Source organism: Neomonachus schauinslandi, chromosome 8 (assembly GCF_002201575.2).
Source record: "Neomonachus schauinslandi chromosome 8, ASM220157v2, whole genome shotgun sequence".
NCBI classification, from domain to species: Eukaryota; Metazoa; Chordata; class Mammalia; order Carnivora; family Phocidae; genus Neomonachus; species Neomonachus schauinslandi.
The window spans coordinates 97,278,914-97,300,594 of NC_058410.1; the positions used below are offsets into that span (position 1 = coordinate 97,278,914).

The 21,681-nt window shown below is 43.4% G+C and overlaps 1 protein-coding gene across 2 annotated transcripts in view; it reads right to left on the minus strand.

The window, feature by feature from the left end:
• LRRC1 (leucine rich repeat containing 1) overlaps positions 1 to 21,681 on the minus strand; it is a 128,263-nt gene that overhangs the window by 91,720 nt on the left and 14,862 nt on the right. Inside the window, exon 1 of one of the 2 annotated variants that reach the window (XM_021691891.2) lies at positions 5,893 to 5,929. The exons of the other annotated variant lie outside the window; for it this stretch is intronic. The gene's annotated coding sequence lies outside the window, so the exon portion shown is untranslated. Of the gene's footprint in view, positions 1 to 5,892; positions 5,930 to 21,681 lie in introns of those variants that run through there. 2 annotated transcript variants of the gene reach the window in all.

A 21,681-nucleotide genomic window follows, 5' to 3' on the forward strand; every position in this document is an offset into this window, starting at 1 on the left:
ATTGGTTTCTGGGGAAAAATTAAATTGTTTCAATATTGGTTGAATAAGCAACTTCGTTTCATTATTGGTTTCTGGGGGAAAATTACCTTAAAAAGGTACATCTTCTGGAATAAAAAAGAACTTAAACTCAATGATTTAGGATCATTCAACCTTTGGGTGTTGATATTTTGTATCACAGAAAGCCAAAGAGTCTATTTATCTGAACGAAGAGTTGTTTTTCCTTCAAACTTGAACCAACTGTATCTTCAAGCAAAACTTGAGACCAGTTTACATACCAAAAAAGTTCTTCCAAAAGAAGTCAAAGAAATATTCAATTAAGTTTTATTAAAAGGGGTCTTATATTTTGACACAGGATATTCAGTAAGGTTGAATTTTTCATATATCGTACTCAGGAAAGCATTACATGACTCAAATGGAATACAATGTGTTTAGTGGATGTTCTGTGTTGGATTCGAGACAGTTTATCCAAGCTAACAGCATTAATGCGCACCACATGTATATGTAATGTGCCTCGTTTATGCAGTTTTGAAGCAGAGAAAAAGATGTTCAAACAAGATGTAGTCCTTACTCTCAAGGGATATCCAGAAGCTGACACAAAACCGGTGGATTAGTTAAACTACAAGGGAGAAAAAGTGAAAATCATAATAAATGCACAAAATGCTATGAAATGATCATAAATGCCTCTTGTCATAAACTACATGTTATGCTCCTTCAGGTTAAATTTTAAAAGGTCAATTAGGCCTTTTTATGGTCAGTCACGCCACACCAATAAGATCAAAGATTCCTATGAATCAGATTCCTATGAAAGGTTCCTATGAATCCATTCATAAGAATGGATTATTCAGGTAAATGTTGGGAATATTGTTTCTGAATTTTCCCAGGACATACACCAACGTGTGGATCAACAAGCAGTTCTCCTGAAGTAACAGGCTCAGCTAGGAAAAAAGATGGGCAACACCGATGCGCCCTTGTCTTAGAAGCATAGAATATCTTGGACTGCCCATGAGTTAATGTTTCTCATCTCCTGAAATAATAAATGGATATCCTCCCCAGCCAAGATTTGATCTTTCCAGATAGCAAGAAAGAAATGGAGGAATTCAGTTACTGACACAGTATTTCAAAAATGAATCTGAATTACCAGAGTACGATCATTCAAGAATGGCCCATAATCTTCTAAGGCAACACTTAACAGCACTTTTAGCATACAGTAATTATAAGTAAAGGGGAAAAAGAGAAAAAGTGTGTCTCTTATTCTCTGTAATGCTCAAGATGACCAAACTGTTTTAAACCACTATCAAGAGATCTTGAAGGGTTGGGGGAAGGATCTCACTAACCACTTAGTACATATGGCATTTTGGCATGCTGCAGCCACGAACCTGTCTCTAACCAACTGCTGCATGGCTTAAGTGGGAGCCCTGCAGTGGTAGTCATGATGTTACTATATTTATTTAGGAGAGTTAGTTTCAAGGAATTGCCAAGGTACTTTTCCAAAAGAGGCGGGAGTGCATCACCAAGCAGTAGAATACAGCAAACACTTAAAGAACTAATAACCCAAGCATCAGATGCATACCTACTGAAGTCTCACATGACTCCAAACAATTTAAATGTGCAACCTGATCTCTTCATAGGCTAAGAAGTCCCTGTTAGGCCCTAACCAGATTTCAGGCATTTAGAAACATCATGATCACTGCAGAATTTAATCGTGGAAAAAGGCTTAACTTGCCCTAAAACACTGTCTACATATTCTAAATACACGTGAGCTACAACACACATTTTGGCATTTCCAGAATCACATTTTAAGATTAAAATTGTGTGATTAAGTAATTTTAGTAGCAGTGTCCCTCCACCTAAACATGTTTGCATTCCAAAGTGTTTATAGCTCCTCTAAGAGCAGCCTTGCATCTTCAAAATAAGTCCTCTCTCTGATTTAAATTTCTTACACATTCTAAATTCACACTGTTTCCTACTGGCTGACCAAAACAGTTGTGAAAAGCAAGATGGAAAAAACTGAGAGTAGACTCCCTAGCAACTCGCAAACAGCTGTGCAAAAACAAAACAGAGCTCATGCTGATTGCCGCATTTTAGCCCCACAAACTGAACTAAAAATTAAATTCTAGTATTAATCCAGATGAAGAACCACAAACACGAGGCCTAATTTTGAAAACTTTCTGAATTGCCCTACTGTTTAAGGAACAAGAGAAACCATAGTGTCCAACTGATTCTGCTCAACTCCCATGGTCTGCAGCTACATCTGACTAAATGCTAAAGTCTAACAAGTCTGCTTTCTTTGTGATGAGGAAAGGTAAAGCTCTCGCACAGCCACATCTCTAAGCTGCTCTTTCTGACGTTCTTCAAATTTTGTTTTTACTGTTTACCAGCAAACTTAGGTAAGAGGCCAAGCTGACATTCCTAGTGCTCATTTAATGTAAGAATATACATCTCATTAAAAAAAAAGAATGTACCGTAATGCTAGATGGTGGCCTGTAGGCCACACGAGGAACCACTCCGCTCACTAACCACAGCATCCGTCTAAGGACATGGCTCTTTCATTGTGACGAAGCTCTTCAAAAAAGTTCTGGCAGCATGCTTGTATTGCTGACCAGCTGGTTCCTCGGGATAAAGACTACAAACCAAGTACTTATTCATTCAGTACATCATCACCTCAAGAGTTCTCAGAGCCTGGAAATCTTTTAATGACATGAGAACATTTGAGAAACTTTAAGAAAAAGGAAATGTAGGAATCCTAAAAGAAATGAATGAATCCCAAAATAAAGTAAGAGACACAACAGCTTTCCTTCAGTGTCTGGACTTCCAGGAAATAAGCAACAGCTCCCAAGTGTCCAGACAAAATGGCATGAACCAGGCTCCATACAATGTTCTGAGGTATTTCTGTGTTCCCGAACTTCTGTGCTACTGTCCCAGCCTCCTGCTCCCAGCTGAGTCGAGCTTTCTACCCACATATCTATAACTCATTTATCCGTGTGGTGGCTCACTATACCATATCATCGGCACCAATGGGGGCTGGCCCTGACCCGGTACCACCACCTCCTTTTCTCCCTGGAAAGCACCTTCCATAGCCTGGCAATCCTGAGGGATGACTCATCAAGGACTTTGAAGAAAGAACATCTCCTATGCACGGGTTAAAGCAATTTAAAATTAAAATGCTACATTATGAGAGCAGACTTGGAAAAGTCTAATTTCAAAAACTTTCCAACACTTTACTTTTTACAAAAGTAGCTCTCAAATAATGAGAAATGCTTCCAATGTGCCAGGTACTAGTCTAGGGATTCTGCATACATAATGTCACTTAATCCTTTAACTCTGAGCCAGGTAACCACTTTAATTTCACAAATAATGAAACTGGAGCACAGAGAGTTTACATCCCTGGACTCAGTTTACACACAGGTGTGTCCACCTGTCTATTGTAAACAGTAGGGCAAAGAATCCAAGGTCTGTAATCCCAATTCCCTAATTTACTGGCTGGCTGCGTGAGCTCAAATGAGTTGCTTCACCTCTCCATGCCTCAGCTTCCTCATCTGTAAAAGGGGGTAATAACAGCATCTATCTCTCACAGAACTGTAGTGATAATTATATGAGTGAATTCAGGTAAAGTGTTTAGAACAGTGCCTGGCATGCAAGAAATGCTTCATAAATGTAAGCTGTAACTACTCCTACACCACCACATAACACACCCTCCTACATATCCAAGTTAGTAAGACTCTTCAAATGTAAGACATTTAGATCCAGTTATAAGTCCTGCTGCCCTTGGAGTATACTGTTAGGATGGAGCTCAATGCTGAACAAGAATCATGCCAATACAAGACTTTTTAGACTTCTTTCTTTTTAGACTTTTAAGACTTCTTTCGTTTTCGAAAGCAGAGAAGGACCAAAAACAAAAAGTCATTATACACATAAATCAATAGATGGCTGGGGCAAAAGCTTAAAGCGCCTCAAGAAGAGACCTTAAGTACTAGCTAGCAAGTCCAGTAACCCACATTCTACCAAGTACTCAAGCTACTATCGAAGCACAGCAAGTAAATTCAAAACAACTGTTTCATCAAATCATTCATCATAATCAAATCATTAAAAACAAAATAAAGCAAAAAAAGTAAACTGAAAGTTACACGAAAGGGTTGTATGGATTTTGGGGGAGCTCAGTAACCCAGAGCGTGCAAAGCAAGTCAAGACTTAAGAGTGGGTCTGACCTGGGCACAAATGGAACACAGGGTGGGAGGGGAGGGCTGGGATGCCTGACCACCAGTAAGGGCTGTGTGCACTGGGGAGACTGGGAGACCTCTGGGCAGCCCACAGCTCAGCAGCTCAGCTAGGCAGCTCTCCCAGCTCTCCCGGGTGAGAGCCTGCCTGCCTGGCTCAGCACCGCATGGGGCTGCCCTGAGGCAGGACTCCTCTAGCCCCAGCCCTGTGCAAGATGGCACAGGGACTCAACTAGATCCCTGGGCTCCCCTCCAGTGCCAACAGTCTTTGATTATAACTATGAAAAAAGATGGAAGAAAAGCAGGTGACACAAATTACCCATGTTCCTTTTCCTTGGCCTTTAAACGGAGAGCTTCCAACTCTCAAATGCATTATCCAAACAAGTCATTTGTAGGTCACAGAGAGAAACTAGGAATGCACACCTGTGTGCATAGAAACAACATTACATGTCATGATTAAGTCTTCAAGTGAGCCTGTAAGCCCACTCGACCCATACCAGTATAAACGTGTCTTCTCAAAAGTTTCCAAAGGCTGTCCACTAGTTCCAGAACAAAGTACAAAGTCCTTCTTAATTTCCTCTTCAGAGAGCCCTTAACCTGGGCATATTCTATACTATCCATCATCAAAGTTTCTGTAGGTTTTGACAGCTTGTAAAGTGCCTTCTTCTGCGTCATGCCACTGGAAGAACCAGCCAGTGAGCAATCAGTCATTACAAACTGAACTTTAGCAAGGCAACACACAGCACATGAGGCCGCACCTGCACCCAGCCTCTCTGGCTGAGTCAAGTGTCCTGTTCGGTCTACCCTCTGCCCCACAACTGCCCCTGTGGTCGTTCTAAGGTCAGTTCCCACACCCACAGACCCGTGCACCCGATCCTCTAGCCCCAGTGACTCACTTGCTATGCATCAGGCCTTTACTGTTCCAAACACCCTTTTCTGGCTATCAACATCTTACTCATCCTTAAAATGCTACACCCTCTCGGAAGCCTTTCTACCCAATCACCTGGGCAAAATTAAAACCGTTCCTCCAAAGCATTCTGTCTGTGCTCCCCCAGTAGATGAATAAGCCCCTGGGGTAATAAACCACATCATACACACCACTGTGTCCCTCAGAACACCTACCATGGTTTTGCTACACAATAAATATTCAACGTACGGTTGTCCAGTGAAGTGGCCTAACACTATTTTGGCTGTTTTTTATTAAAATATTTACTAGAAAATGAATGCTAATTCTAATTCAGGATATTTAGAGCCTATCTATGCTCTGTAAGCAACACCAGCCCCACACCCACAACCGCGAGTCACGAAAGCAGCGGGGAAGGGAGCGGCTTTTGTGTGAGAATGGAGAGAACCAAACCCTCCAAATTTTAAGAATTACTGGAGCAATTGTTAAGCATATGGATTCCTAGGCCCCACCTCAGACCTGTCCATGCATCATCTTCAGGAGGAAGGGCTTGGGGATCTGATAGTTTAACAAGTGCTCCCAGTTAATGTTTTGATCAAGTAAGTTTTGGAAACGCTGGCTTTGACTACTGGGTCTCAACCCTGGCTGCATATTAGAACCACCAAAGTATACCTTGTCTGAGAGAGGGCCAGGGTTAAACCATGCATTCATTACAGGGATGATATAGTCCTCAAGAGGATGACAGTTAATGGTGGGGTATTTAAAAAGTCTTACCTATTACAATGGTCTGTGGTTCACAGTACATCTGTGGTATTAAAATTTCATGATGGAAGGTGCAATTAGGCAAAATATGTCTAAAGAAGCTCCTGTGCGGGTCAGGGGAGGAGGCAAAAGAGTGATAAAGAAAATAAGGTTGAGAAACACTGACTTAAAGTGATGAAAACTGAACAACTCTTGAAATGTGCATAAAGCAAGATTTCCCCTTTGCCTCACATATTTGTCCTACAGTTGCTCTGAATTAAAGATTTGTTAACTGGGGGGCAAATCATGATATGGGCTTGAATGTGGGAAGCCTGACTATATATGAGCACCTTCAGAACAGTGCACCTTATCAAATACAAGCTTTTAGTATATCACCCATGGCAACTGTTGAGAGTTCTTTATTCTCCTTTTTCGGGTCTCGGGCCAGGGTGTGGTGGGACATCCCTTCTCATTTCAAGCTGGCTTGGAAGGACGGGAGCTCCCCTACCATAAATATAAATCAAAATGAGGCTCTAGGCTGGAAGACGGTGTGGCCTCTTTAGGTTTAAATTTAAAAAGCCAGATGCAAGTCACAAGTGGGCCCTTCCCAAGGCACAAACTGGCCAGGTGTGGTGCTCAGGAGACCAAAAGAGAGATGGATGTGTAACCCAGATGGGATCCGAGGATCACGCCTGAGCAAGCACACATGTGCACGTGCAGCCGAGTGTTGGCGGGCGGGGGTTGCAGCCCCAGATGGAAAGAACAGTCATCACGGACGAGCAAGGAGGAGAAAGGCAACTGTGATCATGCCCTTCCCCTGCTTGAAACATCCCTCAGGACAGTTAGCCAGTAAGTTACTCAAAGGGGTAGAAGCCAGCAATAAGCAGAGAAAGAGAGTGGAAGAACGCAAGCAATAAAAAAGTATATGCCATAAGAAATCACAAAGTAGATCAACAGAATATAAAAAAAAAAATCCTAGTTTTAGAATAGCTTAAAGATGATGCAGTTCATGGTCCTAAAAGCTGGGCCATCTCCTGTCCTCCACTTGCCCCCGCAAACCAGTTCTTAGTCTACTGCATAAGCCTCAGATTCCTGGACTCCACCCTCAGGGAGTCTGAGCCCACGCTAGGGCTGATGCACACTGGTTTATAAAGTTCCCCAGGTGATTCTGCTGAGCAGCCAAGCTCTGGAAACGTGGTTCTAGACCTGCTTTTATAAACAATGAACCCAGCTCCCTTCCTCTTCATTAAGGTTCCATCCCCCCACTGACTGCTGCTCCATTTCTGAGTGCTCAGTACAACTTCTAATGTTATTTGGCCAAAAAGTTCTTTGTTTCTGAAGCCACTATGAACTTACCCTGTTTCTATACCTCTAGGGACAGAAAGCATACCTATAATGTTTATAAGACTCCCTATTTTCCACACCAATGACTTGTCCGCCAATTCCCAGTGTTAATTTTCAAAACAGTGGCAGTAGAGAGAGCTCACTGAACAGCAGAGGCTGAGACTACCATGGCATCCAGGCTCCACAGCCTAAGAGGACTGACTGGCTGCCCAAATTAGCAGGCTCCTATGTAAGTACACTTTTAAGGCAAGGCAGCCAAATTTTAGAACCTGGTCACTTTTCAAACATTTCTTCTTCCATGTAGACCCATGAAACTCTACATCCAAAGTGCATTCCTCCCCCATGATATATTCAAGATTTGGAACCTACTACCACCATGAAGTGTTCCTAAAAATCACACAAACCAAAAGTCTTAAAGAAAACTTCATGCACCTTCTCCATGTATGGTTGCCAGGCAAAAGTGAGAACTTCCCAGGATACCAGAACATGCTCAGTACTGAGTCACCAGAACAGCAAGGCTAGTGGCAAGAGCTGGTCACAACCCATGAAGAGCTGAAAGTGGGTCAGGAGAGAAGATGTGCAGGGAATGTCAAATGGCCTCTGAATATTTGAAGGCTTGTCACATGGTCAAAGGATGAGACTTGCTTGGTATGGTCCAGGAGCAGGAAACTAAAGGAAGAAAAATGTCCCTCTATAAATTGAGCTAAAATATGACAGGGTCCTCCGGGAATACAGTGAACCCTCGGTGCCAGCACAGGCCAGATGACTACTTTGTATGGTTTTACGAAGGAAGCTGATGAATCAGACGGATGGTTGATCTAGAAAGTGCCTTCTTGAACCTAAGATTCTACAAGCACCATTTCCCTACATATTCTCCTCCTCCCACTCAAAATTTACCAAGGTTCTTAGATAACAGCCTGTGATACGCACTTTAGCCTAAAATTAACCAGCACCAAGTACAGTATTTGCAAGAAGCAGCAAAGCAATCTACAGGTTATCTGGGGTCAGAAGACAGCATCCAAAATTCAAGTTAGAACATGATGTCACATCCCCTGGAGAATTAGAAGAAAAAGAGGAAACACTGACCAAGTCAGGTAGCAAAAAATCAGCACTACTTTTCTTGAATACTGAATGGGGGGAGAAAAGAGTGTGGCAAGACAGTATCATTGACTTGGCTTTTTCATGAGGATATATCCTGCAATATATTCTTTATGAAAGGATTCACGTCCTTCCTTGTGAGTTATAAAGAACTTTTAAATATGGAATTTTAATTGATTCTTATCAATATTTTCCATGCTAATAGAAGTTCCTTGTTCTGTTTTTAAATTTAAAAAATAAGCCTCCTAGATGAGAACATTGTGAGTTGGAGAGACATGTCTGAGGAAAGCACCACTGATGCCTCAGAGAACAAATGACCATTGCTTTAACTCTGATCCCAGTGAGGATCAGAGAAGATGGAGAATTCGGGAAACCTTAAAAGCTTAAACTTGGGAGATGCATCCTAGCATCCAATCTATTTTTGTGTCTTTGTGATGGCTGAGCTGGAAGAGCCAGAGGATGCATCATACAACAGGGTTTGCTCAAACACCCCTTCTAGTACCTGAAAGGCTCAACCCCTAACTGTGCTCAGCCTTCCCTACAGATGGGAACGAGTTCACACCTCCTTGGAATACACATGTGGGTTAAATGTCTGCAAGAACAAAACGTCACAGACAATGAATTCTCCATGAAGCCATTCTTCCCTTGCATTATGAAGTATATGCGACCAGGACCGAGAATGGAAAAAAATGAAATGAGAGAGCATTCTGTTACAGTCAATGAGATCTCAACACTTTGCCAGCAACAAGGAGGAGGCCATTTGTCTGATAATTCTGGGTGAACCACAATCAAAACATGAACCAACTGCTCCCCCGTCCATGGATCTAGCAGGACCTGGCTACCAGGCCGGCAACCATACAAGCACTGAAAACTTGCCCATCCTGGTGACCTTTAGGAAGACATGCTTTCACTGCTCAAAGTCACTTACTTATGAGGATGATGGAAATGCCAACAACATTCCTGACTACAGAAAGACTGATGGAATAAACCTCATCTTATTTTGCCCTGACCTCTTCCATTCCAAGGGTGTACTTGAATGAGTGGGCTTTCTCTGGCTTTTTGTGGGCCTTTATTTTAGTGTTGCCTATCTGTTTGAACACTCAAGAGGCAAGTTTTAACCACATTCTTTGGTCTCTCTCTGGCATCTGAGCCTTTGCTATTACTGTATCCTCCCCAACTCCTCTGCAATTTTCCTCCCTCGATTGCTATGTTCTTCTTGTCAAGGATCTGTACTCCTTACTGGCCACCTGACATTTTAACAGGGGATGAGCTATTCTTACAGGACCCAGAAACATACAGCTGGGGTAGGAACAAAGAGAAAGTGGTATTTCAATTCATGACAAGTGCAGTAATTATATTTCCTGTAACAAATTTATTTCAAAATAATCACTGACAAAGCCTAAACACTTTTGACTGGCCCCATTCAAAAGGGGAGGGAGAACAATCTCATACCATATGTACATTTTTTTAATTTTTAAAAAAGCCTACCATTAGAAAACAAAGCATTAACCTTGACGTGTTTCCAAAGTCAAGATTTTATTTATTTATTTGACAGAGAGAGACACAGCAAGAGAGGGAACACAAGCAGGGGGAGTGGGGAGGGAGAAGCAGGCTTCCTGCTGAGCAGAGAGCCCAACGCGAGGCTCGATCCCAGGACCATGGATCATGACCTGAGCCAAAGGCAGACATTCAACGACTGAGCCACCCAGGAATGCAGCATTAATAACATGGGCCAGAGCAGTTAACCGAAAAAAAAAAAAGCCTCCTTCCCAGCCACCTTTAGTAGGGCAAGAATCTGCACAGAATCTGGGAAAGGCTACCAAGGCACAATAACCCAAGAAGGAGTAAAGAGAACGTATTAAAAAGGAAAAAGCAAGCGATTACTTCTCAGATTAGTCATCAAGACCATCCAATATTCTCAGAGTAGACGAGGATACAAAATGGAACAGCAGCACCATCATAAATCGTGTGGACCTCAAAGTGCAGTGGGGGGCTCTCAGTGATGGGCACAACGGAGGCTGTGAGTCAGGAGACTCAGCCTTTAGGCACAGGAAGCACAGGGCTGAGGGTCCAGGATACTTGGAGGGGTGTTCAAAAATGCTTTAATTTCTTTGAAGGCCAAAAGAAAAAAAAAAATGAATATAGTAACAATGAATCCAGCCTGAATTTTATTTGTCTATCACAGTCACAAAATATGACCAGGAATGATTTTATGGAGGGAGGGGCGCTCGAAGCCAAAGTGCCTATGTCAGGGCCCAGGAGAGTTGTATTCGGCTCTGTCTGTAGAGAAAAAGCACATGCTAGCGAGTTTCTCAGGGTCCAAGGCAGGCACGTGAGAATCTACAATCTTCAAATGAGCCACAGCATTAACACAAATGATTTTCCACAGTGAGAGCTAAACAGTGAACTCTAACTATTACAGCACACACAAAGTAAAAGAAAAAAACAAAAAAAAAACTTTTGCTTTCAATTGTTCAAAGAAAGCTTGGTGCAAGTGACAGATTCTTAAGTGTTCTCTAAACACTGTTGCCTTGTTCTTTTCTCCCCTGGTCATATCTACTTCACTTTGGAATTGTCTTCTTAGCAAACTGTGGTTTTACTCTATGTACACTTCAATGTCTTGCCCCTTTTTTGTATAATATTATATCATGAGTAATTTCCTAAGTCCTTCAATGGAGCATCTGGAATGCACCAAGGTCTGCAGTTAACACCTCTTATGGTGTCCTGGACAAAATGGAGAGTCATGGCCAAAGGATAAAATGGAGGGACTCAAAGCCGGTTGAGCAATCAAAGTCAACTCAAAGCATGCTGACCAGTGGGCTCATTAGCTACCTGTTGGCCCAACTACAGGGGTATGACCCAGGGCTTCACACTGTTCAGTGTTTCAACTGATGAATTTAAGACATTTATATTCATCAGCAGTGTGCTATGTGCAAAACTGTACTACATGCTTTAGACACATGGACTCACCTTATCCTCATAAAAAGCTTGTGAGACAAAGGTTTTCCCCTTTTTTTTTTTAAGATTTTATTTATTTATTCATAAGAGACAGAGACACAGAGAGAGGCAGAGGGAGAAGCAGGCTCCCCGCTGAGCCTGATGCGGGACTCGATCTCAGGACCCTGGGATCATGACCTGAGCCGAAGGCAGACGCTTAACCATCTGAACCACCCAGGCACCCAAAGATTTTCCCATTTTATAACAAGGGAAGAGTATGGGGATGGAAGTTCAAAGACGTTGAGTGGTCTGCTGAAGGTCAAAACTAACAAACAGCAGAACAGAAGACTAAATTCCGTCTCCAGCTCCTACCTTCTTTCCATTTGATGGCACTTTTATTCCATTTTCAGGGTTCCTGAAACTAGTCAGTAAGTTGTATAAAAATCAGATGGAAAAGGATCTCTTTAAAGGCAGTTATCATAGAGCTAATGTGGTAATCTAATGAGATTAAATTTAGCCCTGAGAAATGCAGCCTTACAACTGGATCCAAGGAAACTAAAATTCTGTACAGAATAATGGAGACTTGACCCAAAAGCTGCATGTACAAACAAAACCTGGGGATGGCTTTCCCTAGAAAGCTCAGTGTGAGTCTAAGAGTTGTATATCCAAAGGTATACACACTAACTATAAGTTCACTATGAATCCAATAGTTACATATGCATTTATATGCTTTAGGACTGCATTCATAAAAGTATTATGTCCAGACTGAAGGAAGTGACAGTTTTTTGCCCTGGCTGGTGTATCTCATCTGGGATATCACATTTTTAAAAAGTTTTGGCGAAAAATAACATCTCTATAAAAGCATAACCAGGCAAAATAAATGGACTGGAAAACTGTAATTGAATGAGACTAGATGGAAGTGGGGGTAGGGTTGATTCAAGGACAGAAGGACGGTGCCATACATTCCTTCAAACACACAGAGCCCCCACTGCCCTCACCCTTCCGTCTGACTTGACATTTCTTTGGTCCACAGAGTGGAGGTTTTGCACTCCTTTATAGATGCATGAGCAGATAAGGTACTAGACTCAATCCAAGACTAAAAAATTGAGGATTCTGCTAATAGCAATTTAGACTTCTCCCCCCGAGCTTACTTCGTAACCACTGGAGTCATCGTTTAGGCACTTCTGTAAAGAGAGGGCAGGGACGCTATTTCTTCAAGTACTTTCCAAGTCCCCACTGAATGACATCCACCTCCCACTCCTTCCTGCCAGAAGCATGAATCCGGGAAAGGATAAGAAGATCAACGTGACTGGCAACAAAGAGATGTGCTGAGACGTAAACCGGGAAAAGGTATCTGAACATCGGTTCTCCAAACTGCCTTGGCCTTATTAACCCTCATCATCCCAGCACTTCCACTGAACTCACTTTTCTGGCACAACACGCCAGTCACCGTCTGGCTCTTGACTGTCTCTGTCTTCCCACAGCTCTCAGATCTCTGATCTTCCCGGGCTTTAACCCAGCCTCTGATCATTCCCCACGTGGGTCACCGCTGCCTCTTCTCCAGCCTCTCTGCCCGCTAACTGGAGTTAATCCTCCCCGGCACTGCTCGCTCCTCCTGGCGGGGTCGGCGCCCTCCCTGACGGCTTCAAACCTCACACCCACGGGCTGCACAAAGCCTTTAGCTGCCCTACGTGAGTTCCGATGCTCTGCCTCGGGTGACTCAGACCTCAGAAGATAAAAACATTTATGAAATAAGATAAGTGAGGATTGAACTACCCAATGCCACTTCCTAGAAGTGAAAAGCAAGTGGATATGGCAAATCACTTGATGACCATGATGCCAACTTCACCAGGAAAGATTCAAGGGCATATTCAAAAAAGAAGAAGGAATTTAGAAAGTGTTTTTGACTTGATTCCTCCCTTCTCTATCTTTCCCAGGCTCATCACATCACACATAAACATGCAGACACATGGTCACTTACAGTGTATCACCATTCTGTAAAAAGAGATACTGTACAAAACAATGTATCGAGAAAGGTTCCTCCATGACAACTAAAGAATAACCTCATCTTTGTAAGGATTGTACCACAGTCATGGCTTGTATGCATCATGATTTACTCAACCATTTCCCTGACAGCATTCATTTTATTCACTTTTCCTTCCCCACCCCATTCCCCGTTCATTTTTTTTGTTTGTTCTTCTTTTGCCACCACAAGAATGCATTAATAAAAATCCTTCCATATATATCTTGACACACTGGTATTTCTATTTTTAAAACAGAATACCAGAACTGGAATTGCTGGGCTTGATTTTTCAATTTTAAAAGATATTGCTCAAATGGCTTCCAAAAGGACCATTTCACTCACATATCCACTATTGCCCTACATCCCAGAGTCAGGTTTTTAAAAGATAATTTGTATTAATGCTTGCATATCCACAAACTATCTCTGGAAAGATACAAAGTAACAGAAAAGCAGCTTTCTGGTCCCAAGAGAAGCGCAGGCCTGGGAAACAGGGAAGGGACACCCACTTTCCACTACACACACTTTTTGCACTGGCTTAATATTTTACCATGTCCGTATATTACAGCTTCAAGATATAAAAGGCTCTTTAAAATATTAGTAGACATTTCAAAGAAGATAAGCATTGACCTTACAGTATTGACTCTATGCAACTAAATGTTGTGAAGTTAAAATACGTGGAATTTGGTTTAAATGATTCTTTTTGAGTACCCACGTTACTCTAGATTTTAGGGATATAAAAATTACAGCAGCCCCTTCCCTCGAGGAGCTCAGAGTCCAGTAAAGAAAAAGACCTGCGTGAGGCATCCTCAATGCCAGGTGGCAGCTAAGATGCTCGGTGTGAAAGATACCTTTAGGATTGCTTGGGAGCCAGGCACTGGCATGCAGATGAGGCGTTTAGACAATCACCACCTCTGGTTTACGAGGGACTTTTTTCTTCTGCCTCTTTAAACATTTCTGTATTTGTCAAGGTTTCAAAATGGGCATCAATATCACTCCCACAGTCAGGGCCAAAAAAAACCAAAAAAACAAAGAAAAACTATTCCCTCCAAAAATCAATTGCCAGTATCAAAAACACCAACCCAGATGAATTTTTTTAGCTTAAAAGTTTAAGCACTAATTAAAATCCTGGCTATCTCTTTTTATCTTAACTAAAGTGCTATCATGTTTTTAAAGGGGAAGACAGCTGGATAGAGGGCGTTCAGGCTGTTTTGGATTGTCCGGCACATGAAAAGCATTCACACGAAGTAATGGAGGAATCAGAAAAAAGAGGTGTGACTGTGTCCCTTATCCCGCCCTCTAGTCCACATGAGCTTATTTACAAAGAAAATATTTAGTTTAACAAAGTTTCCTGGAAAATATTTAAAATCTTGAAAACATTTAAAAATCTTATCCTTGGGAATAAGGAACTGTAATATGCTATTTATATATTCTACTGTATTAAAGCAATATTCAAAAGCATTAACTACAAGTTTAGCATTATTTTGATTTTGGTAACTCAAAAAGAACATAAAAAGGCTTTTCACAGATTTCTATAGTCACTAGGCACTTAGAATTTCCATCTCCAATTTCTCTTTCCCCATGTGTTTCTTTTTATAAGATTCAAGGGCCTGCAGGGAGAGAGATCATGGGAATCAATTCCTAAAACACATCTATATATTCTGCCAGGTAACGAACACAGAAGCATTACTGTATAATAAGAACACAGACCTAACATCTATTTTGCAGTCCAAGGCTAAATTATCCCGAATATAATTACCAAGCCAAGAAGAGGAAACATACCAAACAAGAAAAAAAAAAATGTGCCCTTTGGTACCATGCTCACCATAATTTGTATGCTAAAAATATCTAATAGCCCAGCGTCAAAGGCATTGAAGATTAAAGCCTCTTTTACTTTAAAACTGCTTCGAAACTAGAATTACATTAGATACACCTTCATGCATTTGCCAAAAGAGCTCACGTTATAAAGGCAGAACTTTCAATTAAAATTTTAAATGATTAGCAAGAGAAGAATGCAGCGGTGTTGCACTTCAAAAGTTACAAAGGGGAGATGAAAATGAAAAGCAGCAACATGCTTGGGTACTCGTTAAACCTGCTTAGATCCTGGATGCAGGAAGTGTTTTGTTTTGACAGCTCCGTGGGCCAAAACCGAGGCATTATTTTTCAGTGCTAGCATTAAAAACAAATAAAAATAAAACATTTTGTAAAAACTGGACTGCCTGTCTTCCAGGAGGATCAAGATGATGTTGGCCAAGACGAAACGTTTCACGGGGACCAATGACTGTTCCCAGGGAGTCCCGTCTTCATGTTCCTGTGGTCACAGGAGAAACGGAATTTAACCTAGATTTGTCCACTGAAAACTGACGCCTTAATTTCCCTGTAGGTGGAAGAAGCAGAGGCCAATTTTATAGTCTGGAGAGTCCCTGGGCCTTGGCAGGGCAGGTCTATAGACAACTGACACCACATTTCATTGACCTGAGGGGAGAGGATGAGACCTGAGCTAGGCCTCAGAAACAGCTCCTGAGGAAACTCTCAGCTGTCTGTGTGTGTGTGTGTGTGTGTGCACCCTGGGGGGAGGGGGCGGTGTATGTGTGTAGACGCAAGTACGGAGGAGGAAGAAGCCCTAAGGTACATGGTAAGAGACAACAAGAGACAGGCTAATCTCAGGTTATGAACTTGGAACTACAGGCTGCACCATAAACACTGGCACTAAGCAGAACAAAGTGGCCCCCATCACCCACAGAACACAGGAGAAAGTATAAAATGCGATCCTTATCCTCAGGGGTTAGTCATATACTCCCTCTGACAAATATGCCAACTTCAGAGTACGGATGGGGATCCTTCATTTCCAACAATAGGTAATTAACACAACATGTGCCCAACAGAGCTGGGCGCTTTGTGTATTATTACCGTACCCCTCACGAGACCCTCCCTTGGTGCTATCACCATTCTCATTCTCAAAGGATGAGAAAACTGAGGCTCACAGATGTTAAGTAACTTTGCCGTCTTTCCAAGATCCCATAACACTAAGTCTGTTCAATCTCAAACTAGTGTTTCTCATTCTGTGGACACAGGATCACCCAACATCATTCACCTGGGTCACTTGCAAACATTACAGGTTCTTGGGGTCCCACAATAACGTAATGAATCCGAATCTCTGGAGATGGAGCTCTAGGATCCATGTTTTAAAACAACTCCCAGCTGCTTCTGATAAAGAACCAAGTCTAAATGAGCCACTGTGGTGCCCCCACAAGCGATGAGCCAGTAAGAAGCAGCCTGGTTCTTTAACAGAGAGACAAGTTAAGCAATGGGCTGTGTGTGTGTGTGTGTGTGTGTGTACATGCACGCACGCATGTGCATGAATGTGTGTGTGTGTGCATTCTTCAAAATCATCACTTAGGCTGGCTCAGTCAGTAGAGCATGCAACTCCTGATCTCAGGGTTGTAAATTCGAGCCCCACGTTGGGTAGAAAGATTACTTAAAAATAAAATCTTAAAGAAAAAAAATCATCACTTAGGGAACCCATCCCCCAGTGGTTCCTAACCTAGAGTTTCCAGAGCTCAGCAGGCCCACAATGACAATAAGGCAAGTCCCAAAGGCTATTTTAGTATTTCAAAGGCCAAGAGAAATTGTACATTCATCTCCAAAAGACAAACTAAAGGCCCAACTAAAACGTCTTTGGAAATGAGAAAATTTAACTGTTAAGCCACTTAACAGTGTATCTGGAAGCAAAGTCTTTAAAGCCACGCTGAAAGGGGATAAAAGGCACAGACACCAAGCAGGCAGCACTGTTCAAACATGTGTGCACCTCCCTGTCTCCAGGGAGGTACCGTGAGCCGCACAACAGACACGGTGGTAGTACTCCACGGTCACACCTCCTCTCACATAGCACTATGATATTTCCCAGGCCAATCCATAACCTTATTCTTATTCAAGAACCCAGTTCTTAGCCTGTCCCAAACATTAAATGTACCTTCAAAGGGACAAAGATCTGCAAACACAGGTGACGGCTGAAGCTATGTGTAGGTGGCCTGCAGACAAACAGTATTTTGAAATTTGAGTAAAACCCGCTAAGTGATTAATCTGAAGGGCAAAACATGCATTGGGATGTGAAATGCCTAAGTTTCACTATCTATAATCACAACTCGTTAATTTACAAGTTTTAAAGACTAAGAAAATAAAATTTTACTGAGTCAATACAAAAAAAAAAAAAAACTACCCATTATACTTTAAACAACTAACTCGGGCTGAACCCTTTAAGAAAACGAATTGGAGATAGAGAAGTAAATACAGAAAGAAGAAATGAGAAAAAAAAAGGGCAAGGAAAGAAAATGCCATGAACAAGCAAAAGAGGAGGTACGAATCAAGAAGCAGACTAAGAGAGTTTGAGAGGGACGCTCTAAAAAAGGAGTAAGGATGCAGGAGTTTCAGAAGAAGCTAGCAAATTTTTTATCACAATCTATAGTTCACTTGAGCCACAGGCTTCAGATTACTATCACCTCCTATTAGCTCCCACTGAAAAACTAATTAGCTAGTTAGCTCTGTATCTTTCAAACCTCCATCCTACAATCGGAATGAAATGACCAGGGAGGTAAGGCGTTACCAAGACTCTGGGATTCAATTCACAAAACACCTCCCACCCATCTCCTTCCTGCCACAGTCCTAGGAGTGTCAAGGGGTTTGTACAGCAGAGGACACAAACAGCCTACATGGCCAAGTCCAGTCTGTAACCTGATAAACAGTGAATGTTCTAAACTGTTGCATAAGATGTCAACACTTAAAAATTGGGAGACTTCATATAAAAATTCTGGTTTTCAGGAAAAAACAAAAACAAAACAAAGCAAGCAAGCACTGAGTGAAGCAGTGCGCGCGCGCGCGCGCGCGCGCACACACACACACACACACACACACGCCTGCATCCCCATGTGAGAGGGCTGGTCCGCGGTGGTAATGGCTGTCCTCTTCAGATGGGGCACGTGCTCTCTTCTGCCACAGCTTTGTCTGCAACTAGACCTCCTCAGCCTACACTGTCCACATGCCCCTGCCCCAGGTGTCTGGCCTCGTGGCTCCTGATGGAGGTGACCCATCCCACAAGCAAGCCTAGCAGCTCCCGCTGACCTCCACATCCACCACACACCACCATCCTCTCCCGGGTCCCCGCCCTGGAACACTGACCTCACCCAGAGCTGCTTCCTTTCCGTTATATTCAACTCCAGTATTCCAGATCTGGCCACGACCTCTCCCATGGCTTCATTTCCACTATTTTCTCTTTGACCATCTGCCCCTTGCTTAAAAATCCCCTTCTTTCTCTGCCTACGCAGCATCCCAAATACCTTTTCCATCACAAACATCAGTGGCCTCACTCCTCCTATCCTGCCACCCCTCTTCTGCAGGTGCAACAGGCACCTACAATCTACTTTTCCCAATCCTGGGCTGGTAGAGTTGAGCACTCCGGAGGGGGAAGAAAAAAAAAGAAAAACACAAATCACGAAGGCTCTTGGCACCGCCAGAAATTCTCGCCAATCCTAGGAATGCCCATTAGCCCCCTCTCCTGCTTCACCGCCCACAGGCACCCCCTGCTCAACGCCCATCTCTCTCGCCCAGCCACTGCCCTATCTCATCCTTCTCTGAGGAAACAAAAGCCACCAGACTCGATCTTTCATTTATCCACATGCATCCTTTCCCTCATTCATCAAATCCTATAGGGGGTACCAGTCACTCAAGCTGAAAACTCAACTGTTAGCCTTGACCCCTGCAACCATCAGACTCTCCATTTCCAATTTGGTCAGTCACCAAGTCCTGCTCCTGTTTGCCTCCAAAGTATTCTCCCGGAATCCAGTCTTGTTCCCCTCAAAGTCATCCAACGTCTGCTACCAGGCTGAGCTCTCCAAAGTCAAGTCTGACAAGACACTCCTGGGCTTCAGAAATAAAGAAAAAGCTCCCTCACCTGGCATTCAGAGCCACCCACGCGATGGGGCTGCTGCCTGCCCCCTGACGCCCTTCACCCCACACCTCCCACAACACTTGGCTGTGTTGTATCCCCTGCCCTCCACCACCAGGAAAATTTAGCCACCAGCTCCACAACCGGGCTTCATCATAATCTGCTTGGGTGCCTGATGCCATCACTAAACCCCAACACCAAAGGCAGGGACTGGCCTTCATGTTTGCATCCCCGGAGCCTAACAGCGCAGTGGGCTTTCAATGCACGTTGGCTGCATGAAGATCTCAAGGCTACTACCTGACCAGATCTGCCAAATTTGCATCTCACACGAAAAAATCAGCCTTTGGAGTCTGGAAGACCTGGGCTTAACCACAGCCAGGTTGTTTCCCACAGGAGTGACCGTCAGCACGGGTGTGACCTCAGTTTCCTCACCTGTAAAACAGGACTTTAAAAAAAAACCCATATAAGGCTGACCCAAAGGTGGAACAAATTCTGTGTAAGTACCTAGGAGTGCAGCTGGAATACCGTGGGCAGTCAGCAAAGAGCTGCTATTTGCACTTTCAAAAGTGCAACTGAGGTTTCGGTGCACACTTCCAAGGCGAGGGCAGGTTACCCAGCACATGCAGGGTGTGGGCAGCGCAGCCCAGGGCTCCAGAAACACTTCCTGCCTCTTGGCCGTTCTGCTCCTCATTAACACCTCCACTCAGAGGCAAGGGGGAGAGGACCTGTCCTTCTGTCAACATGACTAATGATGTGTTATCTCTCTGTGCTCCTGTTGACCCTCTGCCAACAGGACGTGCTGACTCAGCCCCCCCCCCCCCCCCACCTCGCTCGCAGGTGGACAGCCAGAGGACGGGACACGCTCGCTGGCCCGCGCTGCAGTCTGAGGCCGCCCCGGGGTCCTCAGGGGACGCCGCGCTCGGACCAAACCAGACGAGGCCGCGCCACTGGCGATGAAGGGAGCGGCTCACTGCACTGAAGACCGCACTACACCGAGGCACTAGAAGGGAGCGGTTAGACACCTAAGTAATGTCTGAGGATGTATGGACCTAAACGACACTGTAAAAAACAAAACAAAACAACAACAACAAAAAAACATTTTTTTTTCAATGCAACAGACATTTTTGCAGCATTTCTTTCGACTAAGGCACCGTAGTCCCAAATGTCTGGGACGGAGACGCATAAAATCAGTCCCGGATGACAAGCTGAGGGGAATATACAGATGCACGACGAAGCCCAATCCTGACAAAGAGCCTGAGAGAAGTGAACTGTGAACGGGTCAGGGGAGCACAGAGAGGCAGATGTGACTGTAGAGCTGGGCAGACTTCATGGAGGTGGCAGCATGTACACTGAAGAGTGTTCCGAGCAGAGCACTGACAAAGGCACGGAGATCGGGAAAACCTGAGACCACGCAGTCACAGAAATTTAACACTTAAAAAGTACATGAGAAAGTACCAGGAAGTACTTAGGACATACATTAGCATTTAACAATTTAGAAAACAAGCCTATCCGGTAATTTAATCTTTATAATATCCTATTTACTTCTGGTTTTCTCTCATGGAATTTCACACATAGTGAGAATAAAATCTAGGGAAAATGTCTACATGTACAAGCTCTCTTTTTTCTTCTTTTTTAAGGATACTTTGAAACAGAAATCCCTCCTACAAGAGACTTTTCCTGAGCAGATGGTCCCTGTGTTTTTGGCAGAATGGGGTTAAACCAGAGAGAGACATAACGATCCACTACTCGCTGGCGGGAAACAGGGTATCTGCAACAGTCAGCCAGGTTCCCGCCGTCTGTCTCCCCTGCCTTCCTCCTGCAGTACGCACTGCACCTCACACCCAGCCCCAGACCTCAGAGGCTACTCCTTGCCTACCTGTGTCCCACTTAGCGAGGAAAAATAAACAACAATGACAACAGACAAGGGTAGGGCCCGTGACTCTGTGTAGGCCTCTCCTGGAGCTGCCACCCTGTGAGGGGTTGCGGCAGGACAGAGGCCCAGCTAGTCCCACCAAAGCCACACCAGACCCCTGCACCGCCAACCTGCTAAACCAACCCCACCATCACCTTCCTCCGGGCCTCCTTGTAGGTGAGGTGGCGACGGGCCTATTTAGGGCCTTTTAGGCTGCAAAGCTTGTTATTTGCAGTCAAGAGTATTCCAGATACACTTCTCTGTTTCTCCAGGGCTGACCCTCAGGAGAAACCACCAGGGAACTGAAACCACAGAAGATCCCTGACACTCCTCTTGAGCCAGATTTACTTGGGATCTAAACCTGAATCTTGAAATAAAACATTGAGAATACATATATTTTAAAAAGGCTATAGAAACTACACCTCATCAGCAATAACACTCTACTACATTTACCTTACAAAAAATATATATTTTATATATAGATATAGATTTTATATATATTATAGATTATATTTATATAGAGATTATAGATTTTATATAGAGATTATAAATTAGATATATAATTTGATC